General features: G+C 39.8%; 1 protein-coding gene across 3 annotated transcripts in view; it reads right to left on the bottom strand.

The window, feature by feature from the left end:
- MID1 (midline 1) overlaps positions 1 to 16,011 on the bottom strand; it is a 361,503-nt gene that overhangs the window by 157,530 nt on the left and 187,962 nt on the right. The window contains exon 1 of one of the 3 annotated variants that reach the window (XM_081278341.1): positions 7,222 to 7,460. The exons of the other annotated variants lie outside the window; for them this stretch is intronic. The gene's annotated coding sequence lies outside the window, so the exon portion shown is untranslated. Of the gene's footprint in view, positions 1 to 7,221; positions 7,461 to 16,011 lie in introns of those variants that run through there. 3 annotated transcript variants of the gene reach the window in all.

The following is a 16,011-nucleotide window of genomic DNA, read 5'->3' on the forward strand; positions in this document are numbered from 1 at the left end:
GTCCCCTCAACTTTTCTAAAGCCCTTCCTTTTTCATATTGTATCTGATCTTGGAGAGTATTCTCTTTCCTACTAAAATTTACCCATCATGTGTCTCTAAAACATTTAATAATTCTTATTGTATTCTAGGTACTGTGATTGGGTCCAGTAATTAAGGTGCAACTGTCTCCAGTAACTCAATCCCAAGATATGCAAACAAATGGCTAAGGGGAAATATATACAACATCTCAACTGCTGGTGTGGATAAGAGGCTGCAACAGCTATTTTCTGCCATTTATTCTAATCTAAATCGATTGAGCTCAGCATACAGAGTATACTTGCAAACAACCCAAATCCACAGATGCCACCAATTCCCTCTCACTCAGCCCCCTGTGGTTCCCTGGCTGTTGCTCACAAAGATGCTAGGAAACCCAGAAGTTCTGGCAAGATGTTGAGAAGGAAAAAGCAAAGAGGTCTGACCCACGGACAGATGCACTGGCAAGTCCTCTCTGAAGAAGGTACGAACTGACCCCCAAATATTGTCCCTGAAAGGGCAACCATGTCTTGTAGCTCCAGACTTCACTGCTTGAATTTCCCCAATTAAAGATTCATCCTAAGGGTTAAAGGGCTAAAATGGCTTTGATTCCTCTGTATGGTTTCTCTCTCAACATATGCTGGAGAACTTTGTCTCCAGGAAATAGGACTGTGGTTTGAAGGTGGGGAAGGGGAGGGTGGGAAGATGGGCAATTATGAATTCATTGTATATTAGGACAGGGCTGAGGGAGAGGGTTTGGGGGGACCAGAAGATATTAGAAGGATGGAGAGAGAAAGGAAAAATTTGCAGTTTTTTAACCTATTTCAATTGCCAAAACTGTCCTGTTACCAATAGTAGCAACTCTTTTGTTTTCCTTCTATGCTTCCATACTGTACAAAACAGAAGTTTTCATGTATATCTAAAAAGAACAAATAGCTGGGCATGGTGGCACACACTAAGGAGGCTGAGACAGGAGCATCGCGAGTTCAAAGCCAGCCTCAGCAAAGGCGAGGCGCTAAGCAACTCAGTGAGACCCTGTCTCTAAATAAAATACAAAATAGGGCTGGGGATGTGGCTCAGTGGCTGAGTGCCCCTGAGTTCAATCTCCTGTACCAAAACAAAACAAATAAAAAGAATAAATAAAATTAAAAAAAAATAACCAGAACACACAAAAAAAGTCACTATGTCTCTAAAACTCGGAACTTGATTATTTTTCAAAAGGCTTTTTTTTTTTTTGGAGGGGGTACTGGGGATTGAATGCAGGGGCACATTATCACTGAGCTACATCTGCAGTCCTATTTATTGATTTATTTAGACAGGGTCTCTGAGTTGCTGAGGATGGCCTTGAATTTGTGATTTGTGATCCTTCTGCCTCAGCCTTCCCATTATAGCATCATTTCTCACTGGAAAATTTTCTGGTTTCAAACAACAAATTCTCAGAACACCAGAAAGTTGATCAATGAATTGCAATTAGATAGGAGTAAGAAGCCCTGGTGTGCTGTTCCCCTGTGGGGTGACTATAGATAGAAACTGTGGACTGTATCTCTTCAAAAAACTAGAAAAGACGATTTTGAATGTTTTCACTATAGAGAAGTGATAAATGAGGCTGAAGATGTAGCTCAGTGGTAGAGCCCTTGCCTTGCATGCTCAAGACCCTGGATTTGATTCCCAGGACCACACACAAAAAAAGTCACAAATGTTTGAGGAGATAGACATGTTTAGCCTGGTTACACATATACAGGTATTGAAACATCACATTAACATGTACAATTTTTATGTGTTATATATCAGTTAAATTTATGTTTAATTTAAATCTAATTTTAAACTAAATAATAAATTTTTACATATGTAATAGAATAGAACATAAGGCATTTCTATATTGGGGATTGCTTCATTGATAATTATGATTAATTTATTTTACAAGGAAATTAAGAATTTCTACAAATGGACACACACAGATAAAAATCAACTAAACTTCACAATTACAAATCAAATCATTTGTCAAATCCCCTAAGTTCATTAAAGCTTTGGATACCATCAGTTATCAAGTGGAACTCTATATCAACAAGCAGCCATTTCGCCCATGCCATAACTCACATTGGTACAATAAACTGGTACAATAAACTGTACATAAGATTGAAAATTCTTTGAGGGCACAGATCATATAGAAATCATGTTTGGAGCCCAGAAATCTCCTGGCATATAATAATCACCATGTAGCTTTACTGAATATCAATTCTGTAAGTATTCAGTGAATGTTGAGTGATACAAGCAATGAAGGAGAGCCTTGATATTATACTCACCATAAACTATTGACTGAATATGAAACCTTTGATATCCACTTATATTAATTATAACTGATTAACACCTCTTCCCTGTTCTTGCCTTTTTTACTCAGAACCTTTCTTTTAAAGCACAAAGCAGATAAGATTTTTAGGGTTTTCTGCTTGCTTTGTTTTGTTTTTTTAAGGAAAGTCTTCTCTGGGTGTTTGCTTCAATTTTTTTAACTCCTTGACACAGCCTTCTGGAGGACAATAAACATCCTCACTTTGTGTCAATGAATGTTTTCCTCTGGAGGAAAAAGAAAATTTTGTAAATCCACATGAATCCCTAATATTGTATCTTTTGGTTTAAAGAAACTTCTAGAGCATTCCAGGTCATAAAACCAGGCAAATAATCTTCTAGAATTATTTGAGATGAGCTTGGTATGAAATAAAAGGGGTTGATAATGGGCCAGAATCTTCCCAATAAACTGCCCTATGTGTAAATGGAGATTAGATTCCTGTTTGGCCGGCTTTATTGCCCTTGTTTTAATCACAGTGTATTTGTAATCACTGTGCTTTTGTATTTTTAAATGAACTCGTTTTCATAGTAGCTCTGCTCATGAGATTAAAGAATTGCTAACTAATCGTTCCAAATAAGCAGAGTAATTCTCTCTGGCTCTGCCTGGGGCTCCCTGCAGTGGTGCCCACTGCCTGGTCTTCCATCATGGAAACGTCAAGCCTGACCCCTGCAGGTGAATAGCTGAAATGCATACCTCCAATCAGATCTGCTTTCTTTTAACATCCCATCAAGTTCTGAAAATAAGAACATCCACACTAAGCACAATAAGGATATGGATGACATTGATATATGTTGGACATTCCTTTCAGAAGTTTGCTTTTGGAAAGTAGCAACCACTTGATTAAAAAGAATTTAAATTACATCTGCAAAATACTCTGATGTGGTCAGCCATTAATTCTTTTTGCCTATTAGAAAAATACAAACGATTTAGATGAACTGGAATCCTCAAATCATGTGGGTTTAAAATATCCTGATTTGGCCCCATCTTTTTCTAATCAAACAGATTGCTCTTTGTCCAGTGACCAAATCCCCCCCTTTCACCAATGCACAGCCCAGGTTGCCATAGCTACCTTGGATGTCTATTTACCACACAAGGGATCAAAGCCAGGAGACATCCACATACACACTTAGCCTTAAAACTTGCTGGAATGTCTGAGGATAACATACAACTACCAATTAAGGGATTTGCTTGTAGCCCATGTGGTCCATAGCCAAGCAATCTACAAGCACAAGTCACAGCAAATGGCAAGGCAAAGCCAAATTGAAAAAAAAAATTATTTAAAAAAAAAAACAATAAAGGCCTGTCTTTAAATTGACAGTGGGCCCTACAATGATAACATTTTCTGAAAGAGAGATAGCAGGGAAGAAATTAAAATTTCAGCATATGTTGAAGACATTGAGCTCTCTAAACCATGTGCAAAAACTTAAAACATCTGCTGAAAGGGAATGTTTCTCTGATGCATATTTAAAATTCTGGTTAGAGTATCTTCCTATTAGATGTCATAAAAGTGGACTGATCTCAGTGTTGGGACAAATGAGAACAGAAAGGCCTTTTGAACATTTAAAGGCCTGACATTCAAATGAAGGAAACCACACAACACATTTGGGACACTACATGCTGATTACAGAATGATAAGAAAACGGATGTTACAGGAGAGGTTCTGTTTGTGTTCCTAGAATGCATTTTCAGATCCCAAACCTACACAGGTAATCTTTCTGGGTAGGTGAATATTTTCCGCAGACACTTGCTGTGTTTCTTTATACTTAACCTTTCTGTCCCTTTGCCTCACCATTTGTTCAATGAGGATCAAATTGCCCTTCATTTTCTCCTGGGGATGTGACAGAGAATAAATAGATCATGTTTGTAAAGGGCTTTCTAATCCTCCAAGGAAAGATTAATACGAAGACTTTCATTATTAAGCCAGATGTCCTTGGGCATTTTAATTCCAATCTAAAGAATGCAAAAGGGGCTAATCAAATGGAGTCACAGCCTCCTTGGAACAGCAGCATCCTAGTCTTGCAAGAATTTAGCAGCTATGTGACTCATTTCAGTGGATCAGAAATATACCCTACACCTTCTCTCAGAGTTTTCTCTGAAGTTTTCAGGGTTCTAAAAGCACAAAATATGTCTAGTAGACAATTTTTTAAAAAATAATTTTAGTTGTCAATGGACCTTTATTTATTTATATGCGGTGGTGAGAATTGAACCCAGTGCCTCACACATGCTAGGCAACTGAGCCACCACGGAGCCACAACCTCAGCCCTCTGGTAGACAATTTTGTCAGGAGAAATCTGATTCTTTCTCCCAGATTGATAATGAAGTATTTGTCCCTCCCCTGTGTAGGGACAATAGGTAGCTCACTACTTGGGGAAGATATTTGCAGTTGTGGGAATGCCATAGGCAAACCTGTTGTTTTTGGCCGGGCTTCCAGAACAGGTGGCCATGCCTTTCCTTTTGCCTGGGAACATAGAAAATTCCTTCTCAAGGAAGGTTCAGGAAAATTTCCTATTTACAATTAGAGTGCAGAGAAAGGTTGGCACATGCTTTAAAATTAGGCAAGTCAGGTTTATACTTTTTTTGCCCTAACTCAGTGTGGCCTTACCAACCCTCAAAGAATTCTATCCTACAGGGTTCCTTTTCTGCCAACCTGGCAGAATCCCAAACCCCGTTGAACCTTATAACTAGCCAGATAGCTTTCTAACTCATTTGGCAATTTCTGGCTACCTTGGATTTCTGGCTAGTCAGTGGCAGGGGTCTCTTCTGGGCTGCCACGCCACTGTTCAGCATTTGTGCAGCCCTAGGGACAGATCACTCATCAACAAAAAGATTGAATTTCATTGCTGAGCTGATGACACATGGGTCGGTTTGAAAGTTAACCCTGCAAATCCAGCTGGGGTTACTGGGCTGGGATGACAAATTGACTGGTGGGTGCGATTCACCCTGCCTGGATGTAGCAGTCAAGTTGTCCCCATATGAAACTAGAATCAAGCTGGAATCAGCCCAAGCAATAATGCCACCATCTCAGTTCCCCCTGCATTCTTTTTCTGGAACTAACTGCCTGGGTTTCTTGTATGAACAAAGATCCTCTCCCTCTCTTCTAGATACTTCCTCCATCCCATCCTCTTTTCAATACCCAATGGGCAAAAAAAATTAGGTGTATAGAGATGTGGGATAAAAAGTTGTTCATTCATTAAATAAATAAGGAATTACTACATATGTACTTGTATCCTTAAAACTTGAATACTGGGCTGTTTTCCAACCTCATATAAAATGCCACAGCTATTCATGGGAAAAACCATCCCAAGCTTGGGCATCAGGCAAAGGGAATGCCATCATACCAGAGGAATTGTGTGGGCACAGGGATTCTGGAAATTGAGCTCAGATACCACGGAGGAGAGGACAGGTGGCTCCACGCAGGATCAAATGACTTCTTTGTTCCAGCTTAGTCAACAATGTTTTTGCTTTCCCCTTTTTTCCTCTTTAATCCTTTCCAGTTTGCCTTCTCACTCCTTTCCCCCAACCCATCTGATTACTAGACATTAAAAGAACGAGCCTGGATTGTGAGTTTATTAAACTTAAAGAAAACCAGCCTCTGCCCAATCTCTAGCAAGGCAAATGCAATTCATTGAAAGCACAAGGCATTGCATGTGCTTTTCTGCACTCACTGAAACTTGCCAAGCATGCTTGCTCAAAGAGCAAACAAGGGGACAAGAGGTTGAGGGTCTCTACCCCTGACTATACCATAGGGTCCTCTTTCACCCCCCACCCCAAGCTGCAAGAAAGGGAAAGTTCCAAACGCTCTGCTCCAGTTACAATGGAGAAGGTTCACTTCCCCTGACCGACCCCAAAGTGGGCACCAAAGTAGCAAGTACCCACCCCATTTTGGGGAAAAAAAAAGTGAGGAGCTTTTCTGGTGACAATACAGATGCTAACTTTCCCACCCAGATTTATTAGCCCTGGCCAAAGTAATATTACTCTTCCATAATCTCTGCCCTTCTCAGCCTACTGGTATGGCTTTCCAGTCTTCTCCTTATATGAGTATTGATCTTGACATTTAAATATTGACATAAGATTCTTCCATAACTTTGATGGAGTTGTAAATTACACCCTTTTCTTGGGCTTCCTAATCCACTCTTTTCTTTCCTTTCCTTTCTAAAGGGTAAAGCTATAAACCTCTGCCTGGGCTGATAAGGAATTTTATCATCCTGCCCCAGAGCTACTGAAGAAACTGCTGGTTTAGAATTCTTTTCAAAGGCTCCTTTAAGTAATCCCCAAGCCCTTTCTCTGCTCATTACTTTCAAGGCTGTCTATTCACGTCCAGAAGCAATACAGTTCCCAAACTGCTAGAACAGAGCAAACAAATCTGCATTTTTCTGGAAGGGTTGTGTGTACCATTCGGATTGGTTACGCCTTCTCAGCCATAAACACACTAAGTGCTCAGAACTGGGAGCTAAAATGAGATAAGCGGCCCCCTGTAATTCTTTTTCAGGATATTCAGTTGTCTGTATTCTAACCCAAAGCACAGGAAAGAAGCTAAAAGCTTGAGATACGTCCTGCACAATACACCTCAGCAGCCGTAAACTGCAATGTATTTACGTATTCTACAAATCGCTTTGAGTCCTTTACAATGACTGCCTGACTTCATCAACCACCATTAGAGGCAAAATTAGGGACGGGTGTGGAGGTACGGGTGGTGGGGGGCCCCCAGGTAATCTGTTTCTTGGGTCGCCTAAGGAAAATGCATCCGTGTCTTTCCTCGGACAGGCATCTGCTAACTCCTCAAGCTCTCGGGAGTAACAGGTCGCAGGAGTCCCGCGCTGCGCCCTCCCTCTCCGGCGCCAGCCCAGCGCAGCCGCCAGCCTTACCTGCCTCATGTTTAGAATTCCATGACCCATCCGGCAGGGAGCAAGCTGCATGGAAGCGCACGCCGCAAGCCTTTAGTGCAGACACTAAAGCCAACAGAAGCCCGCGAGACAAAAGCAACTCGGTGAAATCCACAGGCAGCAAAGAGCACGTTTTCGTCCTCTTTTTCTTTGATCTGTTGCTACACGCACTCTGCCCAAGACAATGTCAAGTTTCTCAACCTTTTCTTTCCCAGCCTATGAAAAGTCGGGCGCAGAGAAGCGAGGACCGCCTGGCTCTTATTTCAAATCAGTTCTCAGGGACGTCGTAGGCGGCTAGCTTGGGCCGCGGAGGAGCCTCACCAATCAGGAACAGGGGGTGGTCCTGGGAGCCAGAGAGGCTGCCTCCGCGAGGATTAGGGTAGCTTTCAGGAGTCAAATGACTGGAAGCAGCTGGAAACAGTGCCCAGAGCTCCCAAAGTAAAGGATGAGTTCTATTATCTAACAGTCCTGCGTCTGCTCAAAGAATAACTAGCTTCGGGCTTTAAATCCTTGCATTTTTTAAGAGCTCCCTAGAAGCATTAAAACATTTGGAAAGTGCAGAATTATTTCAGCCAGGAAAGTTCAACACTCAGTACCCAAGGGTATTTTTAAAAGAGTATCTTGCACTGGATACCTACTTCTGCAAAGACATTGGGAAGGAAAACAAATTGTTATGTTAACACTTTAACTGAAACAAGCTCTCAAAGGAAGGAGCTGCTACCCACCTCATTTCCATAGAAACTGAAGAAACTCTATGAAAAACAAATCTTAATGGGGCTGTGCACACAAATATTTTGAAATACAGCAAATGAACAAGGATCTTTATCAATGAGGACCCAAGGCATAATTTCAAATAAAAATCTCAATAGAACAATAAATGCTGACTTTTCTAAACAATATTAAGGAAACTTTAATTCCATCTCTAATATGGCTGGCTGACTTGTATGTTTCTAAAAGCAACACTGACATTTTTGTTAAGAAAAAAATTAAAAATAAGTGCATCTACCTTTCACTATGGTTTCCCTGACCTACACAAGGTTCATCTGCTGAGCTTACTAACAGAGACAAACTGGGATATCATCTCAGCAGGATGGCAGGTGAACCAACTGGCTTCTTAGAAACTTCAACCCAGACTTAAAAAGGAATTTCCAAAGTTTGCTTTCTTAACTCCTTTTAAACAGTACCTCTTTCCAACCCTTAGTATGATTTCAATGAAAATCTACCTCTTGGATTTCATGAAAGAGCAAGTTGAGCAAATACCACTTTGTATAGATCAAGTAATATTTTTCCCAAAGTGGTGACCACAAATTTGTGAGGATAATTCAATAAATACTTTAAATTGTTTTGGTATTAGAGAAAAAGACAACTTAGTAAATAATGAGTCATTGGCTTCAGGAGTGTCTTCCACATGGGTTCAATATGTATGAGCTTGGCCCAATTCTATGAAAATTTGCCATCCTGCTGTGTGTTCACAATCTGCCTACTGTCCCAGCCCCGCCCCCACCTGAGCAGTCTCGTCCACTTCTTGTATTTACTTCAGAGCCCTTCACTAAGCCCAAGATCAGTGCTTGTGAACCTTGGCACTACTGACATCAGGATCAGTAATTATAGTGGAGCCACTCAATGTGCTGTGGCATGTTTAGCAATATCCCTAAACTCTGCCCACTAGGTGCCAGTAGAACCTCCATGGTCAAGACGATGGGTAATGTCTCCCGACTTTACCAGATATTCCCTGGGTAGCAAAATCATGCTTTGAAAGGTTAATTCGTGAACTTGAGACTGCAAGGAAATTTCTAGGAAGTCTGTTAAAAATGCAAATCCTTAGGGCCCTTCTCTAAGGGAATCTGACTGGTAGGTTTGCAGAGGAGCCTGAGAAACAAATTCCTACTGCTGAAGGACTCTGATTCACTTGTAAAAGAGAGACTGCACCTATCCTGGCCCTAGGCATAACCTAGCCCCATAACATAGGAAGCTACCAGGCCTGCTACCACTGGAGTTAGAACCCACCACACATCTATTTATTTAACAGAAGCTTCTCAGAAGTGTATGTTGTCATCACGTCAAAGGTATATATACACATATGTTAGGATTTTCTCTCTCAAGGATGGTGCCCTTTCAAAGTTTCTGCCACTTTCTCTCCTTTGACCCATTCTCCCATCATGCTATGATCTCAAATGTCAATATTCTTTAGTGGTTTCCCCTGATACCCCAAGAAAAAGTAATGTCTCCCTTCCTTCTATGCTCACAAAGCAGCTTCTACAACACCAGTGGTGTGCAATGTTTTAACAACCAGCTCTCAAAATAAATAAGTAAAGATTTGTAGTAATAAATAAGTAAATAAGTAAAGATTTGTAGTAGTCCTGCCAATTTCCATGGTATAAATACTCCCTCCTTCCTACAGTGAGGAGAGGGCTGAACTTGGAGTTGGAAAGGAGATGGGAAGCACCAGCTGAGCAGACCATGATCTGTCTCTGCTGATTCTCTTCCAAACTGAAATGCAATCATATATTCTTGAGTCTCTCTCCTATATTTAGTGTGAATGTCTCAATGGCAAGTATATACACAAAGGCACATCAGTGTTTATAGCACTTCAATTCATAATAACTAAGCTATGGCACCAACCTAGGTGCCCTTCAATAGATGAATGCATAACGAAAATGGAATATTACTCAGCCTTAAGGAAGAATAAAATTATGGCATTTGTAGGTAAATGGATGGAACTGGAGACTATCATGCTAAGTGAAATAAGCCAGTCCCCAAAAAACAAAGTCCAAATGGTCTCTCTGATATGGGGATGCTAACACACAATAAGCAGGGGAAGAGGGTAGAAGTTCACTGGATTAGATAAAAAGAATGAAGGGAACAGAGGGGAGATGGAAATAGGAAAGACAGTAGAATAAATCAGACATAATTTTCCTGTGTTCATATATGAATACACAACTAGTGTAATTCCACAATATATTCAACCACAAGAATGGGATCCTAATTAGAATAAGTCATACTCCATGTATGTATGTGTCAAAATACACTCTACTGTCATGTATATCTAAAAAGAACAAATTTAAAATCAAAGAATGGTATCTTATATATATATATTTGTAACCTCAGCTATTTTCACCTACCTGCATGTATAAACATTATAGAATGAAAACAAAATGTAGTGACTAGCTTTCCCCTACATATAGACAACAATCAAAACTCTGCCACTACTACATTATGGAAGAGAAAGGAATCTTTTGGAAAATACAACTCTTACAGTTACCTTTTTACCATCACTTAGGATCTATTCTGAACTTCTGACAACAGTAAACATAATGCCTTCTCCCACCTTAACACTGCTATGTTCAAGTTATATCTAGATTGGAGTGGGGAAGAGACCATCCTCTAGCACAGAACCCCAACTTCATGGACATGTTCATGAGACAATGTATTTTGTGGTTTTATATGAAGGTACACATACATTTACATCTATATACTTATACATCTTCTCAGCCACTGAGCTAGGACTTTGAGGAGGAATCTCTATAATAATCTCTGGTAGGTAAATGAAAGGGGATAAAAAGTAAGAAGTACAGCTATTAATGATAAAATAATGGAGGTAAGCATCATTATGTATTAAGACAGGAATGCTAATGGTGGTGTCTTGGCTATTATGAGCCAAGCACTGTGCCAGGCACATCACAATGTGCACCATTTAATTTCCATCCAAATACCAAAAGGTAGGAATCACCATTGGTAGGCAGGATTATTGGGGCAAAGTAAAGATACTCAAGTCTTACCTTCATGAATGGTTTTACCAAGAATCAAACCTAAGTGTATCAGATTAGAATCATTCTGATTTGTGCCTGCTATGGTCTGAATGTTTGTCCCCTCACCCCAAATTCACATTGTGAAATCCTAGCCTGCAATGTGATGATGTTAAGAGGTGGGGGCCTTTGCAATGTGATTAGGTCATTATAACTCTGCCTTCATGAATGGGTTAGTTAGAGCCCTTATAAAAGAGGCCTGAGGTTGTCTGTTTGCCCTTTCTGCCCTGTGAGGATACAGAAACAGGCACCATCTATGGAGTAGAGAGCAAGTCCTTGATCTTGGACTTCCCAGCCTCCAATATTGTGAGCAATAAATTTCTATTGTTTATACATTACCCAGTCTAAGATACTTGGTCTAATAGTCTGAACTAAGTGTTATATAATACGCTGTCTCCAGAAATGATTTGGACGATCTCTAAGAAAAGTGAATGGTGGAAATAAGTGAAGTCTTCTTTTGCATTTACATGTAAATATAACTTTCTAAAATGTTAAATGAAGGGCTGGGGTTGTGGCTGGTGATAGAATGCTCACCTAGCATGTGTGAGGCCTGGGTTTGATCCTTAGCACCACATAAAGATAAATAAATAAAGGTATTAAAAATGTTAAATGAAATGAATAGCCCTTTGGGGGTTTCCCATTGAGTGAGGATTTCATAATCCACTGGTAACAGTACAAGCCAGTAAAGTGAAGCAAGAAACTTGTTTCCCCCAAAGAAATGGATGTTCTGATCCCAAGTCTGTGATTAACAGTTTGCAAATGTTAGCTAAAAGGATGTTCTAAATCTTGACAGTGCTTCCTTTAAAAATCAGCCCAGATGATAATCCTCTAGAGTTTTGTGCGAGTTTGGTTATACACAGTCCTCTGCAGCAAACTGAACATAAGTTTCTGGGTAGATATTAAGAGACAGGCCCTACTTAGACACAGATGAATATTGATACACACTCTTGAAGGATAACTAACCATACCTGTGCCACTTCCTTCAATGACTTAATAGGTCAAAGCCTACAGAATGGTGAAAAATGGTTGAGCTGGGCATGGTGGTGCACTCCTGTAATGCCAGTGGCTCAGGAGGCTGAGGCAGGAGGATCACAAGTTTAAAGCCGGCCTCAACAAAAGTGAGGCCCTACGCAACTCAGTGAGACCCTGTCTCTAAATAAAATACAAAATAGGGCTGGGGATGTGGCTCAGTGGTCGAGTGCCCCTGAGTTCAATCCCCAGTACCCCTGCAAATGGTTGAATATTGTTAACTGCATATAGTCTATTCTAATGTGTGTCAAGATACATCATCAAAATTCAAGAGAGTCCTTACTTCTGCAGTACACACTGAAACTGGAACAACACAGAGAAGATTAGCATGACCCCTGCACAAGGATGGCATACAAATTTGTGAAGCTGGTGACACATGCCTGTAATCCTGGCTACTTGGGAGGCTGGAGCGGGAGGATCACAAGTTTGAGGCCAGCCTGGGCAATTTAGCAAGACCCTTTGTCAAAAAAAAAAAAATTGAAAAGGGCTGGGAATGTGTCTCAATAATAGAACACTTGCTTAGCATGTACATGACCCTGGAGTCTGTGGCACCACAAGAAGAAAAATAAAATCAATGAAAATCAAGCTGATCTTGCGACATAGTCACCTAGAAGAATGTATCCAGTGTAAGGATACATTCTTGGGGATCTATGAAAATAGTGTTTTGCTTTTATTCTCCCCAAGAAGTTCTAGAAATCCAGTTGTTGTATTCTTATGAGGGCAGAAGAAAATTTGAGAAACACTGTGTTCAAGGTGATTAGTGAAGATAATTTAAGTTGACAACAACATAAGTTCCTGCTTAGAGAAGGAAAATCCTATCTAGAATTCTTATGGAAGCCACAGGAAAGAATTAAGTTTCTGCTCACTGAAGACAGGTCTCATTAAGTTAGTTTCTTTCTGTTGTTAAGGGAAGCAGTGCCACATTACAGTAAGGACAGGGAAAATGGGATTTGGAATCTCTTTGTGGTGCTGACTTGGCTACAACTGACAGATGGACTCCAGGTGAACCAACTGGCATCTCTAAGCCCCAGATTTCTCTGGGGACAGTTGGGCAGATTGAATGAAATCAGGAAGTGTGCCTGGTGCAAGTGCTATTGCTTGTTTCATGAATGTCTCAGATGACTAACTCTGGAAGAAGGGAAGGAATCTGAATACAGAAATAAAACACATACACACCAAGAGACATAGTTTAGGAGAATACCCCCTAAAGGCAGGCTTTCATGCAGGGCAGAACTGACTGAATGGTCATCAGTCAGGGTTTGAAATAAATTAGGCTTGAGAATTCCTCACTTGAAAATTAAAATCTTAAAACAAATCATGTAATTTTAAGTTTCAATTATAACTAATCATTGTATGCATTTAGAGATGAAATGTATAGACATTTTCTAGATTTTGTTGATTAAGTACAGCTGATTCTTCATTCTCTTTCTCTTAGTAATTTGGTAAATGATGTATGCATGAATTTAGCAAGGGCTTTTTGTTCTTTTCATTTTTGTTATGATTTGGGGGATTTTGTTTTTGTTGGTGCTAGGGATAGAACCCAGGGACTCATACATGTTAGGCAAGCGCTCTACCATTGAGATTTACCCCCAGTCCTTTTTTTTTTTTTTTTGAGACAGGGTCTTGCTATGTTGCCCAGGCTGGCTTCAAACTCCTAGGATCAACTGATGCTCCTGCATCTGCTTCCCAAGTAGCTGAGACTATAGGCTTCGCTGTGCCTGGCTCTAAGGGGTTTTGTAGCCTCCTCTCACTCTCAAAATTTGTCTCCATTCCCAATAGAACCCTTCTGCTTCATTTAAACACAGTAGTATCCTACTTTCCAGAGTAATTCTACAATTTCTAAGTCATCTACTTTTTGCCATAATTTTCTATTGGAATTTGTAAGAAGAAAATTATTAAATCAATTTTTGGGAGGGGTACTGGGGAACCCACTGATGCTTAGCCACTGAGCCACATCCCCAGCCCTTTTTTATTTTTTATTTTGAGACAGGGTCTCACTAAATTGCTTAGGGCCTCAATAAGTTGCTAAGGCTGGTCTTGAACTGGTCTTGAAATCCTCCTGCCTCAGTTTCTCAAGTCACAAGGATTACAGGGGGTGCACCACAATGCCTGGCTTGAAACAATTATCTTTTACTAATCTTATTATCTGTTCTTCCTAGATGCTGAGCTCATTGAGGCCTATATCAATCAAGACTCTCCAGAGATGCAGAGCCAATAGGATGCATAATACACATATAAGATTGTTTCAGGTTTGTATGGCTGTAGGGACTTGCAATTCTGGCATTTATAGGGCAGGTCAGTAGGAGCTGACCCTGTGGTCTTGAGGCAAAACTTCTTCCTGGGGGGGAAACTCAATTTTGTTGTGAAGGACTTCAACTACTTGGATGAGGCCCACCCACATGATCAAAGATAATCTTCTTAAAGTCAACTAATTGTAGCTGTCAATCACATCTATAAACATCTCCATAGCAAAGTTAATATTTGATTGAAGAAATGGATACCATAGCCCAGCCAAGTTAAAAAAAATCACATAACCCAAACATTTACCTCTCCTGCAACAAGTAAGAACGTATTAGTTAATAAATGCTTATTGAACTGTTGCAACTAACAATAATAATTTAAAACCTCTATCAGTAGAAGGCTTCTTCATAAAAGATGTACTTTTGCTAAAATATCTATTATATACTTCTCAATGGTATCCCTGGAAGGTAAGAGACATAAAATTTCTTAACCACTGAGCTATATCCCCAGCAATTTTTAAAAATATATTTTATTTTGAGACAGGGTCTCACTAAGTTGTATAGGGCCTCTCTACATTGCAGAGGCAGGCTTTGATATCGTGATCCTCCTGCCTCAGCTTCCAGAGTTGCCGGGATCACAGGCATGTGCCACTGCACCCAGCGAGAGCAATACAATTTTGAGATGAATGATTTCTAATTGACAATTCTATATTATGCCATACTATCAATCAAATGTCAGGATTGTATGCAATTATTTTCACACAAAGTTTGAAAATTTTTGCATCCCATATGTTCCTTTGGAAACCACTCAAAGATGTGTTTTAGCAAAATAAGGGAATTAAACCTGGAAAGATAAGCCAATGAGACTGGGAAAATAGAGGATCCAATATAGAGAGAGGTAAGAAAAGTCCAAGATGATAGATGCATCATTTTAGAAAGGCCCAATTTTAAATTGTAGCAGGAACATGAAGGACTCTGGGAGGTTAGATCTCTAAAGAGGAAAAAATGACACTGATAGATTAAATTTGAGGTTTTAAATTAAACAGGTACACACAAATATAAGAAAAATGTGAGGCTATCATTAACTCCAGGAAAAACAAAAACTGCATGAAAACAGAAGCACAGTCATAGAATGCTCCTTAAATTGACAGTGAACTCTGATACAGATATTGTAGCAGAGAAAATTGTAGCAAAGACAATTAGTCATCAGTCCAGTATCCATCTTCCCTTCTTTCTTTACAAAAGAACTTCAATTTAGGGCAGAAATTCGTCCAAATGAAGAATAGTTCCTAGTTTTCCTTACAGGTATGGGTGATTAAGTGAAACTATTATAGACTTCAAAACGGTAATAGAAGCTCCTATGTAGGACTTTGGGGAAAGATCATTAAAGGGGACACATACTTCTCTTTACCCTTCCCAGATTTCCCCATGAGGAATATGTTTGCAAAGCCTAAGGGCCATAAGGAGGATAAACCACAATGTAAAGACTAGATAACAAAAAAGCTAGAAACATCCTGGATTCCTAATGACATTTTGGAGCCTCTATATGAGCCCTGAGTCCTGAACTTCATGTTTTGTGAGAAAAATTAATCACTAATCTGTTAGAACCAGTTTTTTTTTAATGTGGTGCAATACATTTGTATGTATCTATCATCATCTTGATACAAGAATGGTCATTTTTTAACTTTTATTTATTT

This window comes from Spermophilus citellus (assembly GCF_964194105.1).
Source record: "Spermophilus citellus genome assembly, chromosome: X".
Lineage (NCBI taxonomy): Eukaryota > Metazoa > Chordata > Mammalia > Rodentia > Sciuridae > Spermophilus > Spermophilus citellus.